At 38.2% G+C, this 14,468-nt stretch overlaps 2 protein-coding genes across 13 annotated transcripts in view; one reads left to right on the forward strand and one right to left on the reverse strand.

Moving 5' to 3' along the window:
• The window catches only part of E74 (transcription factor E74), a 266,595-nt gene that overhangs the window by 161,954 nt on the left and 90,173 nt on the right, over positions 1 to 14,468 (reverse strand). For all 11 annotated transcript variants that reach the window (XM_038015611.2, XM_062672340.1, XM_062672343.1 and 8 more), the window contains 1 exon segment: positions 12,024 to 12,084. The gene's annotated coding sequence lies outside the window, so the exon portion shown is untranslated.
• Positions 1 to 14,468, forward strand: part of LOC101739180 (U7 snRNA-associated Sm-like protein LSm11) — a 52,609-nt gene that overhangs the window by 14,526 nt on the left and 23,615 nt on the right. The window lies entirely within an intron of this gene.

A 14,468-nucleotide genomic window follows, 5' to 3' on the forward strand; every position in this document is an offset into this window, starting at 1 on the left:
CCAAGAAACTCGAAACAAGAGGCTAAAAGAGTATTTATGGTGCAGCCAAGAAACTCGAAACAAGAGGCTAAAAGAGTATTTATGGTGCAGCCAAGAAACTCGAAACAAGAGGCTAAAAGAGTATTTATGGTGCAGCCAAGAAACTCGAAACAAGAGGCTAAAGTCTCTGTAGACTGGAAAGCAGGATTGTTTTGTTGATGAAAAAGGTATTCCTGTTATACCAGCGAAACACATGACAGAACGTGGCAGTATTTTTGGCATTGACAGACAAAAACCTTGTTGAGTCTTGTCTCGAATTTACTAAACTGTGGACATAATAAAAATTCCATTTACGTTTTATTGCTATCACTTATTTTTTTCCGCCGGCGACCTCGCGAGCAATGACACAGTGCAAATGAGTCAGTCGTACAGGAAGAGCCTTGCGGTCCTGTCTCGACGTAACGTAACATGCAAGTTTCTATTATTGGCATTGATCGCATGCAACTGTGTACGGACGGCAGTGCAATTTTTATTTTTGGCTATCAACAGAATGTTTTGTTCTGACGTGTGTGAAGAAACGTAAGAATAACGTCATAACATCAAACATTTTGTTTATTTATTTAACATTCCACAATCGAGGCCCTTAGCTTGAGAAATGTCTCTTGCATCGGAACTACACGAGACAAGAGCACTTACAGTCAGGCCACGAAAACCGAAAATCTCATACAAATTCGTGATTCGGGCTGGGAATCGAACCCGGAGCCCGTGGTATAGTAGTCAGGGTTACTAACCTCTCGACCAACATGGCGAATAAGTCATGTAATTTTGACATTTCCTTTTAAACATATAGATAAAGATAATGCTTAGATTATAGACAGAATTGTATTAAAAATATCTGTTAAATATTTCAATCTGAGCTGCCTGTAGATGCATACTTATTGGTGAGATGGCTGGCTACTGGCTTCAAAGGGAATCATTGAAGAGTCTTTAAGAATTATAACGGCGCACTTCGATCGCTTAGCCGAATTTTCTGGTTCTAGGGCGAATTTTCAGCCCGCTCCAGTCATGCATCTCCGTTTGAAGGTGAGACGGCCGTCATACAACAAAATTAAGACTTCGACTTCATTTATCTAGTGGCTCGCTTGTTTCACACCGGGATGTCTATGGGTTCCCATAACCACTTAGCATCAGATGTGAAGCGAGATCTAACTACTGTAATAATGTTTCGATAGTGACTGCGTCGGCTATTTTATAGCAATGAACAATATCTTCTTCTCGTTTGTACAACAAGAGGACATGCTTTTAATACACATGCATCGAGTGCGGGCACATGTTATGGGAATATTGGTGGCCCGGAGGCCTTTCCAGTTTCATCAGGACAGGTGGGCGAGCAAAGGCTCAGCCCGGAGCGGTGGGATTACTAACAGCTGCCCGAGCGCCTCCAAACGAGACCTAACAGCTCAAGAGCAGCTGCTTCGCGAATGAATCTACTACCGGATCGGAATCGCGATCCACTAAGAAGATCCGGCGATAAAGTCAGCGGGTTAAGTTGCACGTCGAACTCTCTCTTTTTGTCGAGTTCGACGAGTACAATTACCAGAGTCCCTAAGTCTGCTCCTAGTGTTAGAGCTGAAGGCGTCTAATGCGAGTGTTATTGAATGTACTGGATCCGTAAGGACGTGCGATATGTCCTTTTTTCACCCGCAAAAGTAATCATATGTTTCAATTGTAGGCCCGTGATGCATTTAAAATTTTGACTTCTTGTCTCAAGGGAGCTGCTTCCACACACACGTCTGTTCTACCACTGTAAAGAACATTCGATTCCTGTGCCAAAAATACCAATATGCTTTAACAAAAAAATAATAATTTAAAACTACCTACAATGTTTTAATAGAATGAATTTATTTTTATTAGAAAAAAATACACTTGAATACTATGAAGACTTTAATCAAATTTAAAAGTCGTAAAACCGAGAAAATATTTGTTTACGTTGTTCTCAAGGCGAGGTCTTTATAAATACTGTGTATAGTTGATAGAATAAAGTATAGAATCATTATAAATTTATTTGTTTCTTTGTTTTATTCTAACCAAATAAATTCAAGGTGGAGAGATGACCTGACCGGAGGTCGCAGTGACACACTAAATAAGTAAGCAAGGTAATCGCTATGGAATCCGAAAGAGATGTTCGCTTATTGAGCTAAGCCCTACTTGACGTTCTATCAAGTTCAAATTTCTAGCCCGTAATGGAAAACGTTAGTTGTTCCCCGCGTCGTTCGAAGCTGTTGACCTTGTGTGTAATCAAATTTTTGTTGTGTTACATTGCGCGCAAGGCATTATTGCTGTTTCGTGTTTGCATTTTGAAATGATAATGTAAAGGCCCAATATTTTCATATAAGTTGATTAAAATTTGACGCTTTTACAAAACCGCTTTCCTATTTTATTTACAGTGTACTTTTAATACTTAAATGCTATATTGAATGTAAGTTTTTTTTTGTTGGTAATCAACTAAATCTTTCTATAAAATTGTAGTTAATTTTACAAACATATCCCAAATAATCATGAAGTCAAAACAAATTCTAATACACCTAAAAACATGTTTTATTTTATTTTTTTATTGCTTAGATGGGTGGACGAGCTCACAGCCCACCTGGTGTTAAGTGGTTACTGAAGCCCATAGACATCTACAACGTAAATGCGCCACCCACCTTGAGATATAAGTTCTAAGGTCTCAAGTATAGTTACAACGGCTGCCTCGTCCTTCAAACCGAAACGCATCACTGCTTCACGGCAGGAATAGGCAGGGTGGTGGTACCTACCCGCGCGGACTCACAAGAGGTCCTACCACCAGTAATTACGCAAATTATAATTTTGCGGGTTTCATTATTATTACACGATGTTATTCCTTCATTGTGGAAGTCAATCGTGAACATTTGTTGAGTACGTAATTTATTAGAAAAATTGGTACCCGCCCGGGATTCGAACACCGGTGCATCGCTCAACACGAATGCACCGGACGTCTTATCACTTAGGCCACGACGACTTCAAATCTTGTTCCCTTTAAAAATTTACGCGATGATACCATAATATGATCAATCAGATGCTTTCATTGTTGTAAAGGTGTAGTTATTGTAGTCCCAGGGTACCCGCTGGTACATAGGACCTTCACAAGTTGCCTCCACTCCACCCTCTTTTGCGCTTGCTCCATAACACTAACTGGAAATTATTGTTTATACTAGTGGTCCCGCAGTAGTCGAAATACGACTATGATTGGAATTGTAAGTTTGTACACTATTATGATTGTATTTTATACTTCTATAATCACAAATTTCTCCAAAACTACTACTACAAAAAATATTAACAAAGACAAACAATATTTAATCTCAATTTGACAACAGACGTCAAGAACAAAAGTTTGACAATAAATAGTATGCATGCGTGTGTGCGTCAAATACATGGTATGTAGTGTGTGTAATGTTTTCTTTATTGATTTAATGTATCTTTTATGCATTATTTAAAAAAATATTAGCATTGTGCACTTCTGTCTATATTCTCTATAAGTGTGGAAAATTTCATACTCCTCCGTCCGCGCAATTTTCGTAAAAAGGGATACAAAGTTTTTGCTTCACGTATTAATATTATTGTTTATATAATTATATATCTCCACGTTTCCCTCAATGACGTAATATTGCCGAAACTAACACAGGTTGTTCCGCCCTTTCGCCTTGAATTTAAATAGGCTGATTATAATCAAACGTACCATTTTGGATTAAATACCTTTTTGTTACGTTAGCTCGTCATTCGACATGATAACGAATCCCTTTTGATTTTTTTTTTGTTAATTTGTTACGGTATTTTAGAGTAGTGTTTCGAATTTATGAGCGAATGCATTAAAGTCTAATTTTACTTTTAATGGGACGCACTCAAAATTTTTTGCTAGAGATTTATTATTTTAGTGTTATAGATAATCGGATCTGTAAGTGTTAGTTAGTTTAATGATGATATTACGTTTTTAACAGTCTAGATCTGCCTTAGAATTGTCGTTCACTCAATGCTGGGGGTCATGGCCTCCTCTAATAACTTTCTCCTGGATTATCCTGCGCCACTCCTGCCTATCTTGGGTCATGTGTATCTTTCATTCACTAAGTACTCTTAATACCGCAAAATGGGGAAAATCGGGACACTTTCCAAATCCAATACAAATTTTTAATGGTTTTTCTCAGGGTAATAATAATACGAATAAAATTGAGATTAAAATCGTTCCAGAGGCTTAAATTTTTATATACGATGCGTTATTATACATATTTCATTACAAAATATACACAAACAACTAGTTTCACCCGATTCACCTTGGCTTTGGGGTGAATCAGGTTACGTATGGGGACACTAGAGTTTTTCGATAGGGCTGGCACTATTTAGTTGTTAGGTAGGTACCTACCTAACTTTAGGTAATTAACTTTTTAACATCTTTAATGAGTCACAAAACTTTGGTGACTAAATTAAACTATTTAATATTCTTAGACACTAAATAAAACTAATTTTCAGCTCAACAAAGTTAAATCTTACAACTCAACAAAAGTATTGTGACATCCCAGATTTTATATTCTAACTCTAGTCTCTATTTCCCCCAATCTACTGTATACGTTATCGAGATGACAATGTATAGGCCTCTTTTTTTTCCGTTATATGCATATTTCATTTATCAAAAATAGAATATCCAAAAATCGTACTAACAAAGGAAATTTAAATTTGAATTACAAAGCAATAAGCATATTATATTAAAATTATTTATAATAACATATACATATAGTATGCTATCTGTATAGTATATTGTAAACACAATAAATAATATTTGCTAAAACGTAAACAAAATTAAATGTACCGACAGCAGAACAATAACTCGAAAGGATCATTAATATTATATTGTATAAAATGTATGACCTTAATTTAAATTCGAATGCCCTATAACAAGGGTCAGGCCCTTGGGCGCATTGAAACATAACATAGGCGATAATGACCGTAACGTTTTTGAGATTAAATAAATCATTCAATTATGTTTCGTGACATTAAACTAATTATCAAAGTGGTTCAATTATATGCGTGAAATGTGGTCGTTGCGCGTGGGCCATGCGTTGCTCAAATAAATCAGTAGTAAAGTTTTTTAATGTCGCACACATACATATTATGTTGAATTACAACTTTGGTTGTTTGTCCGCCCTTAATGATTTATTCACGATTCTCGTAATTCGGAGTGAAGACATTTTTTTAACGAATTTATCTGGTCCAATTGTATAGTCCTGGTTTAAGTAAGCCTGAGAGTAAATATTTGTCACTTAGCCACTAATGGATAAGAGTCATCGTGACATTTAAACTCTTACAATTAACATTATATTTGTACTATTTTCGTAGACAGTTGGGGATATTTCGCAATAAATTGGCTTCTCAGAGGTGGGAAACGGAGGCAAATGAGACAACTTGAAAGCTGGAAGATAATGGTCGGTTTTTACTAAAAAAAGAACCAGTTTAGAGACTTAGAATACAGAATATTTGACTAACGAAACTGAACTCAAATATATTAATATAGAAGTGATGGAGAATGAATGCGTATTTATGTTAAAGAAAACATTGTGACTTATACTTACTTTACGAATGAAGGCATATTCTTATTAAAATAAAAATAAAAATGACGATTTTTTTAAAGTTTTCCGAGGTCACGATTCGAATATGTTTTTCGTGGTTGCAAGTGGAATCGCACGTGTGCATTAGTGTTGTCCCCAACGAAGGTACGGACCACGAAGGCCGTCGACTGAGACAAACACTGTCATTACTGTTACGTGGCATGCGTGGTGCACGTGCTTGTACAGCTTGCAGAACAAACAAAATATTCTAATAGCGAAACGTCTCAATATACTTCTTTATCTCGTTGATCTGATTGAGTTGTCGTTCTTCCAACTATGAACAGTTGTTGCTGGCAGTTCAGGGTAGGCTTCATTAACGCAGGGCAGATGGCGCGCGAGTAGTTTTACTAAATGTGTGTATTTCGTATCACATTTTGATACAGAGATATAGGATAGCGGGAAGTGTAGACGGATTTAACTAGTTTGCAAAAAATGTTTGTGTATGAAAATATTCAACAAAAAAAGTTCATATAACCGTAATTAACATTATTTTAATATTATATACTATAGCGATTGAGTTTGTTTTTAATGGACCTTGAATTTTCCAGTTTCGTTGCCCAGGAGAACAATTAGTAGGTATTGACTGTCACACCAATATTATACTTTCGAAAGCTGATTTTTTACATTATCCCGATGTATATATTGTGTTTTTGAGGCAAAAGCTGTGGGCAGCGGTTTGGCTGTACCATTGTTGACACGGTAACCATTCAGCATCAGGTGGGTGGTAAGCTCGTCTACCTAAGAAAGGCGATAAAAAATATAACTATGTAACTATAATGTTACAATACTGAGACCTTAGAACTTATATCTCAAGGTAGGTGGCGCATTTACGTTGTAGATGTCTATGGGCTCCAGTAACTACTTAACACCAGGTGGGCTGTGAGCTCGTCCACACATCTAAGCAATTAAAATTTTTTTTTTGTATAGAAATTTATCCTGAACGATGCACGTGACCAATACACATTATTACATAATTCTTAACAACAATATGTTTAAGCTTGTCAAATAATGTACTATAACATATTTTTAAACAAAGCCGGTCGTGTTCTAGGCCGGATATACGCACAGAAAATAAAAGTCCACAACCGTTTTTAGAGTTCTACGATATAATGTTTTATGTAATTAGTATTACGGTTCTATTTGTTTTAATAATAAATAAAATTGTTGAAAATGTTCAAGGCCGTGAACACTACAGTTGTAATATGTATATATTTATAAATGAAACCAGATTTCGGTAGTGAAATCACATAATACTAACTCGTCATTAAGCGAGTATGTAAATGAGGTTCTCTGATTTAAACACTAACGGTGTAATTTCGTATTAGTTTAAAATTTTTAATGAATAAACCGCGACTAATCGCCGTTAATTCGGTCAAAAAGGCAAACAGAATCATTTAAAAGTAAAATCGCGCTGGACTCCCGTTACTATATTAAACACAATTACGCAACACTACTTAGTGACTGAGCTTATATGTTTTAAGTAGCATCACTAAGCTAATTTCTAATTGGTTATTTCTTGAATATATGTATAACAATAGATGATACACCTCACGGTCTACCGGATGTAAGGGGTTGCGAGACTGCAAGTACAAGTGCAAACTTCATTTACATTTAAATAACTATTCGATTTAGCGTTAACAATTTATAGTACTGTGGTACCAGCCCGAACGGTCTCGACATGTACTTTAATACGGCCATCATCAGTCTCCTGCCTTTCCTCAGTCAGTTGGGGTCGGCGTAACATGTTTTCTCCTTCCATACTCCTCTATCATATATGCACCATTTCTTCGCTCACTCCCCTCTTACACATATCGTTTTTCACGCAATCCATAAAAATTTTCTTAGGTCCACCTCTTCCTCTAAAGCCTTCCTATATTCATAGTTAAAACTCTATTACCAACCTCGTTGTCATTTCATCTCATCACATGTCCATACAATCCCAAACGCGCACTTCTCAACCTCTTTGTCATAGGTGCCCCTGTCAGACTACCTCTAACATGTTCATTCCGTATTCTATCCGTTCTCGTTACTCCACACATCCATCGCAACATTCACCCATTAATACGCACATCCTTGGTCGCATATCCTGAAGCTGTGGGGATTTTCATTCCAGCGGAAGGAATTCGTTAAGACCACCGGTACTTTTTGTTTGGTGCTTAAAACAAATGATTCTCCATGTGACCTGTATCAGTTACCACAGTTTTAGTGTGACCTTAAAGTACCTCATTTTTTTTGTCATCGGAATACTAGTTACGGAAAGCTCTCTCCTGAAACACGACTTCTTTGGGTTTGGTCGTGCGAACCTTCTCGGTCACTCCTCACCGCAGTTGCTGGAGAAGTCTCAGAGTAAAGTTGCCATTTCCACAAGGCCAGTGATCACGTCCCCGACCTTGTTTGTTTTATGCTAATCAAGAACGACTCAATTTGAAACCGAAAGTTCAAGGTTCACATTTTTTGGCGTCATTGTCGTTGTTAAGAAGTCGAGAGTGATATTATTATTGCATTGAACAAATAATCTTAAGATAAATGTTCACCCACGCCCCCTTCTGATTCTCAGGATAAATTGTAGTATTGTCATGGATTACGAAGCACTATTTCGCACGAACCAAAATAAGCTAAGTCTTGGTTTAGTATTTTGATACATTTAATTTTGCCTGGTGGTGGAAAATGCAGTGTACGCTAATAATTCGACTTCATACCTGGGTTATTCTTAACAAACGCGGCACAAATTCGTGTGACGCAAAGAAATTCTATTGTAACGCGATTAAAATCGCGAATTAAAAGCTAAAACGTTTTTTTTGTTGTCGGTACAACGCAGACCTTGCCATGATGTCAGTTATCTCATGGTCGTTGCGATAGTGTGCGTGCGTTTTCGCGTCGGTGTGCGTAAGGGCCTGTTATAGGACGCGTGATGCACGACTCGATACTTCCTCGTGTGTACGGTTTTTGGGCCCGCTGCTCGCCTTGGCTTGATTGATCGGTAAACGTTGCTTGTTACGAATGTCGCTGTACGTGTGTGTGTGTGTTTCATGCGAGCTCTATATTTAATTATGAAAATATTCATATTTTTTTTAACTAGTTGGATGAAAGAGCTTATTGCCTATATGGTGGGTAAATGGTTACCGGAGCCCTTGGAGGTCACGGCGTGAATGTCGCTGTCCACAATGAGATGCGAGGCTCAAGTGTTGTGATTACAGTCCCATCCTTAAAACAGGGATGTATCAGAATATGTAACTTTCTTGGGTAGTATTTTTGATTTAAAAAAATTCCATTTTCTTTCTTAGTTTTTCTTCTACTTCTCCAACTTTTCACATAGTGTAAAATAGTTGATTGTATTAGTAACATATTGGCTTACGATTTTTTTAATTATACCTAACGATCCGACCGACGATTAATCGGTTCATACATAATATATCAACAAGCGTCGCTCGTTTCATTAGCAGATAACTAATGCATCGCTAGTGACGCGACTTGTTTATTCCTCTACTATAAAATTTATGAACGTAAACATTAAGGATATCGCAGACTATTTGAAGATTGATAGAAAATCTGTGAATCGAAAACACAATACACGCTATTCTATTTCGATTTGACATTATATAATGTATCGGGTGATTACCGCGTTATTTCCTCCCGATCTACTTACGATGCTTTTAGGTACCGCAAGCACTGGTCACCGTTCTCGTCCAAGCCGTCGCTTGCGATGAAGGGTTCGGCGAGTAAATTAACCCACAGTCACAGCCCACTGGGTTCCTCGCCGGATCATCTCGGTGGGTCGCGTTTCCGATCCGGTGGTAGATTCTGCGAAGCACTGCTCTTGCTAGGGCTAGTGTTGGTAACGTCACCAGGTTAGAGCTCCGTGAGTTTACATACTTGTTCGGTAACGCTGTTATAGCCCTCGTAAGACTACCAGCATAGGTAGGAAAGAAAAAAAGCGTAATAAAAATGAACTAAAGTTACCTATTACGTAATATTTAATATTCTTAATGTAATTTCGTGTAACAAATGAATAAGAATTATATATTTACAAAGTTAACAACATGCGGGTACATTACTCACTGGATTTCTCTGTAAATCGTTTAAATTACTGATTTTCAAAGGAACAACATCGTATAGAGCAGCCTTTCCCAAAGTGGGCGATAACGCCCCCTTGTGGGCGCTGCAGGTCAAAAGGGGGGCGGTAAGAGACCCAGAAAAAAAGGGGGCGATTTGTAATTTCATCTAGAATGACTCTTCGATACCGACTAAGTTCTCGCTATAGTTGTTTTTAAGTAGGTGAAAAAATGGGGGCACTAAAAAATAATTTATTCTCAAAGTAGGCAGTAGACAAAATAAGTTTGGGCACCCCTGGTATAGGGGAAGGATTTTATAATAATATTATAAATTTCTACTTCTACGGTTCATTAGTGGAATGGATCCTCGCTCGATCTACTCTTATATATATATTTATTTCTAAGCCAAATAACCAGCTCACGGTCCACCTGGTCAGTGGTCACCGAAGACCATAGACATCAACAACATAAATGCCGCCACCCCTTGAGACATGAGTTTTGAGTCTCAGTTTCTACAGTACAACGGGTGCCACGCCCTTCAAACCGAACCGCATTACTGCTTCACGGCAGAAATAAGCAGGGTCGTGGTACCTACCCGTGCGGGATCACAAGAGGCCCTACCACCAGTATTACTTTAGTCTATGTTGCTGAACTACTCTTTGAACCAGGACGCATGGTTACTCTGCGGTGGGATATTCATGACTGTAATAAGAACTCATGGGGACTTTAATTCTCCCTCCTATTACCCTATTCCTACTACTACTCCTATTATCAGTACTCGTATAGAAAGTAGGAGTATACTCTTATGTCTTTTGGACCGATTCTACCTTACCTAGCCTGGTTCCTTCAACTAACTAGTGTTCGCCGAATGATTTGAATGGGACTACATTCGCTAGTACCTCAAGATTTAGATTTACACTGAATTAAATTCAGTTTGTTTTGTAATTATGAAATTAATATGAAATGAAATTATAACAGACTAATAAAAAAAAAAATCACAACAAAAAAGCTCGTGAATGAACTCTTTTGTTTTTGTCGATTATTTTTTTTTTCATCAGGCCCACCTGATGGTGTGTGGTTACCGTCGCCCATGGACTTCAGCAATGCCAGGGGCAGAGCCAAACCGCTGCCTACCTGATTTATTATTACATCATAAAATATCCTCTGGCAATGTATGCCCATGAAATTGCTATAAGAACCACAGTGGTCCTTTAGGGCCGCTTTTCTGTTTAGCTCACGCGGGAGACCGGTCGTTCTGCTGACGATACAAAGTCATCAAACTGAACTCCTTGTTCTTCATTAGAAAATCTCGGAACCTTGTCCACGGGGTCGTCGAAAATAATAGAGCGTCTGCCAGCCCTGCGCGCTAGTTCGTTTTTTTTTTCATCCAAAGGCACTCTCGAATGTAGGCGACCTTGCGTTTGCTCGAGTTTCGGGGTGAACCGCTGCGACGGGCATGTGTGCGTCACGTACCTACACATGCCGCGTCGCACCGAGTGACTTTGGAAAAAGGTTTTCTTCACCCGACTAAGGCTGCGTCGCACAATCGAAAGGTTATGTTTTACGCGGGAATTATTAGTCAAGCTATTAATTGATCTGTGTAAGAAATCGTTACATTCAGTTTGAGAGTGACTTGCCCTTCCATTTGTTCCGACGGCACAGATTTTGGTGACGTCAAACATATTCTTTACATTTGTCCTAAGTTTGATTCTTCTCTATTCAATCATTCACTTTAAAACTCATCTTCCTTGTAGCCTTAGTAATGTTCTCGCTTGTAATAATACGCCATACCTCTTCTCTTCAGTTAAGTATTTGTTGCATCATTGCTTTATAGATATCTTATATACTGATAGGTTTCGACGAGAACGGTAACCAGTGCTTGGGGTACCTAAAAGCACCGTTAGTGGATCGGAAGGATCCGAAATGACGTGTTTGGGGCAACGTCGACTGTTTACCATTCGGTCCGCAGGATCGGGAATGTAAAAACAGTAAACTCGACGCTGGTAATGGCGACATTGCAAGAAGCCGATTTCTATATTGAAATACATAAAAACTATTTTAGCAGAAGTACTCTCTATTGTCCTCTTTCTATTATCTACATATCAAGAGCAGTGCTTCGCGGAATCTACCGCCGGTAAATATATTCAACTTATCGAAACACGAGACATTTCTTCGCGATGATGATGCCCGAGACTATAAAGTGTAACTTAAATTCAATAAATATAAATTAGGTCATTTAATTATTCCCAAAACAGCACGTAAGCTATTTAAACAGCGCACAAAACCGTGTCTGCTAATGTTTATTTTATGTACTCACATCTCGCTAATAGCCCTCACGGTTTCATGAAGATGGTTCGCTCATTTGTAACGCGCCATACCTGAAAACAATTAAATAAACGTTACAAAAAAAACACCACGATCAGTAATCGACGAAAAAATACATACTTTAATCACGCTCGACCTCGAGTCGAAAAAAAAATATATAAAGCTCAGAATGGAATCGTCCAGCCCGATCTAGCGTGCATACAATTAACACACCGTTTATCTACAAGGTTCGTAATGAAAAAAGAATCGTACACCCTAAAGATAAATTTATGGTATCAATAATCGTTTAGTTTTCAAGTACGCAGCAGGCAACCGGTATGATGCATTCGGCCTCGCGGGCAAACAGACGCTAGATAGCGCTAGACAAAGACGGTGCGAGGTCATGAGCGTAGCCTTGCGCGGGTGCGCGCGCGGCTCGCTTCCGCCTGTCGACGACGCGCACGCCTGCCGACCGCACTCCACGTTCGACCGCCGTAACGAACGCACGCGCCCTCAACCAAAACAACTACCACAACAATAATAAAACACAGATTTCTTTCAAACAAATTATCATCGTGATTATTATATTCTTTTACAGACTCGACGACCAAGGTCGGGCCCTTGCTAATCGCGTTAAGCAACTAATAAACATAATAACAAAAGTGTATCGACGATAACACGCGTTCATAACAAACACACTTCCTTGTAAATAATGACGATTATGTCGCTGTCGTCGACTGAACAATCTTACGAATTGCTCATACATAATCATTTCTCATCCCATCTGCCCACGCGCATGCGTAAGCAATTTATTTGCCACTGTGCGTCTGTGCAAGATGGTGTACTATTTACCCAAGACAGGTTGCTATGTATCAACCTCGGAGACTATTTAGACAGAATTATCAACATATTTCACAGGTATGACCAGCTATGGTTCAGTGGAATATGAAAGATGACTAACAAGTTGAAATGTTGATACGGATTATTGTCTTAATATGTAATTTAATTCTTTTATAAATCCAAAGAAAACGGTTAATCATTCTAAAACCGTAATTCTTGTATTACACTGACATGATGAGGACGCGTGCCAAGTATTCTCGCCAGCAAAACCTCTTATACTGTCAAAATGATGGCTTCATAGCGTACCATAGTTATATGCAAATTTGTCACCACACAGAAAGAATTCTCGTGCCAAATGAATCCGAAAGATATTGTGGAATGTTTCTATGCTGAAGAAATATTTTAATGCTAGGATGAGTACATAAATTACTTGAATTAGTCGTTGCGAGTGCGCGGCATTACGAGATAATAAAGCCTAGGAAAGATGATGGTACGCGGTAAATTGTCCGTTCGAGTACAAATAAAAGACTTAATAAATGAAACAATAATTAAATAGATTTTAAACCAGCCTCCATCCAGTCATGAAAGAAACACAAGTCACCAGTTGCCAGAAAACATGAATACGTGACCAGTCGCGAACCGAAGATCGTTTATGAAACTGCGCCATAAGCATCTATTAAATTTCTAATTAAGGTGTTACAAAGTTATTGTGAGTGCTGACTATTTTGTAGAGTGGACGGTCGTATGCAACCGACCTCGGTGACAGTCGTGTCGTGACCATCTTGCCAGCGCGGCACCCGTGTGTACTTATGTACATAATAATATATCAGATATAGAGTCGGCTGTGGACAGTGTTATGCAACATCTGAATTATGGGCATTTTCTCACTTCAATTTTATACTACATGAAAATAAATAAAAACATCACACGCCTTTCACAAAAGCTTTACATAATTCAAACATACATACATACATAGATCCAAATCCAATTATTAGAATGAAAGTTATTCAGCGTATTGCATCGACTTGAAATTGCTGTATCATTTAATATGGCGATTTGCATGCATCTCTATGTGTTAACGGGCCGTAACGTGAAAGTTTACGTTGGACGATGACGTGATATTATGTGATAAGTCTGAGATGAGATTTTTCAATGATTATCTCAGTTTGTAAGTGTTAAATTGACTTGTTAACTTGACCGCTAAGGAGTAAGGATGTGAAGAGTGTTTTGGTTAGTTTGTACCGTGACAGATACATTACGTATTCACCACGCAATCTTAATCTTAATCGTAAATTTTTATCTAGGCGTTTTTGTTCTTATTTTGTTACTTAGACGCAAATCATTGATGATGCTTTCATTTGTGTTTACCACTAGCAAATTATTACGATATTATAAGTAGGTCGAAGGAATCATGCAACAGCACCGACTAATAACAATGAGATTCTTGTCGCATTACTGCGCACTACCGTCCGAGCGTTGTCCTCGTCTCTATCTGTCACGGTCGCGCTACACTTCCTGGTCCCTGCATTTTGAGATGCAAGAATGTTAATGACTTCTATCAAAAATACAATGTAGCATACATTTATAATTTTAAGTCCATAACGTCACACAGCGCTGC

The sequence above is a fragment of the Bombyx mori genome, chromosome 15 (genome assembly GCF_030269925.1).
Source record: "Bombyx mori chromosome 15, ASM3026992v2".
Classification (NCBI taxonomy): Eukaryota; Metazoa; Arthropoda; class Insecta; order Lepidoptera; family Bombycidae; genus Bombyx; species Bombyx mori.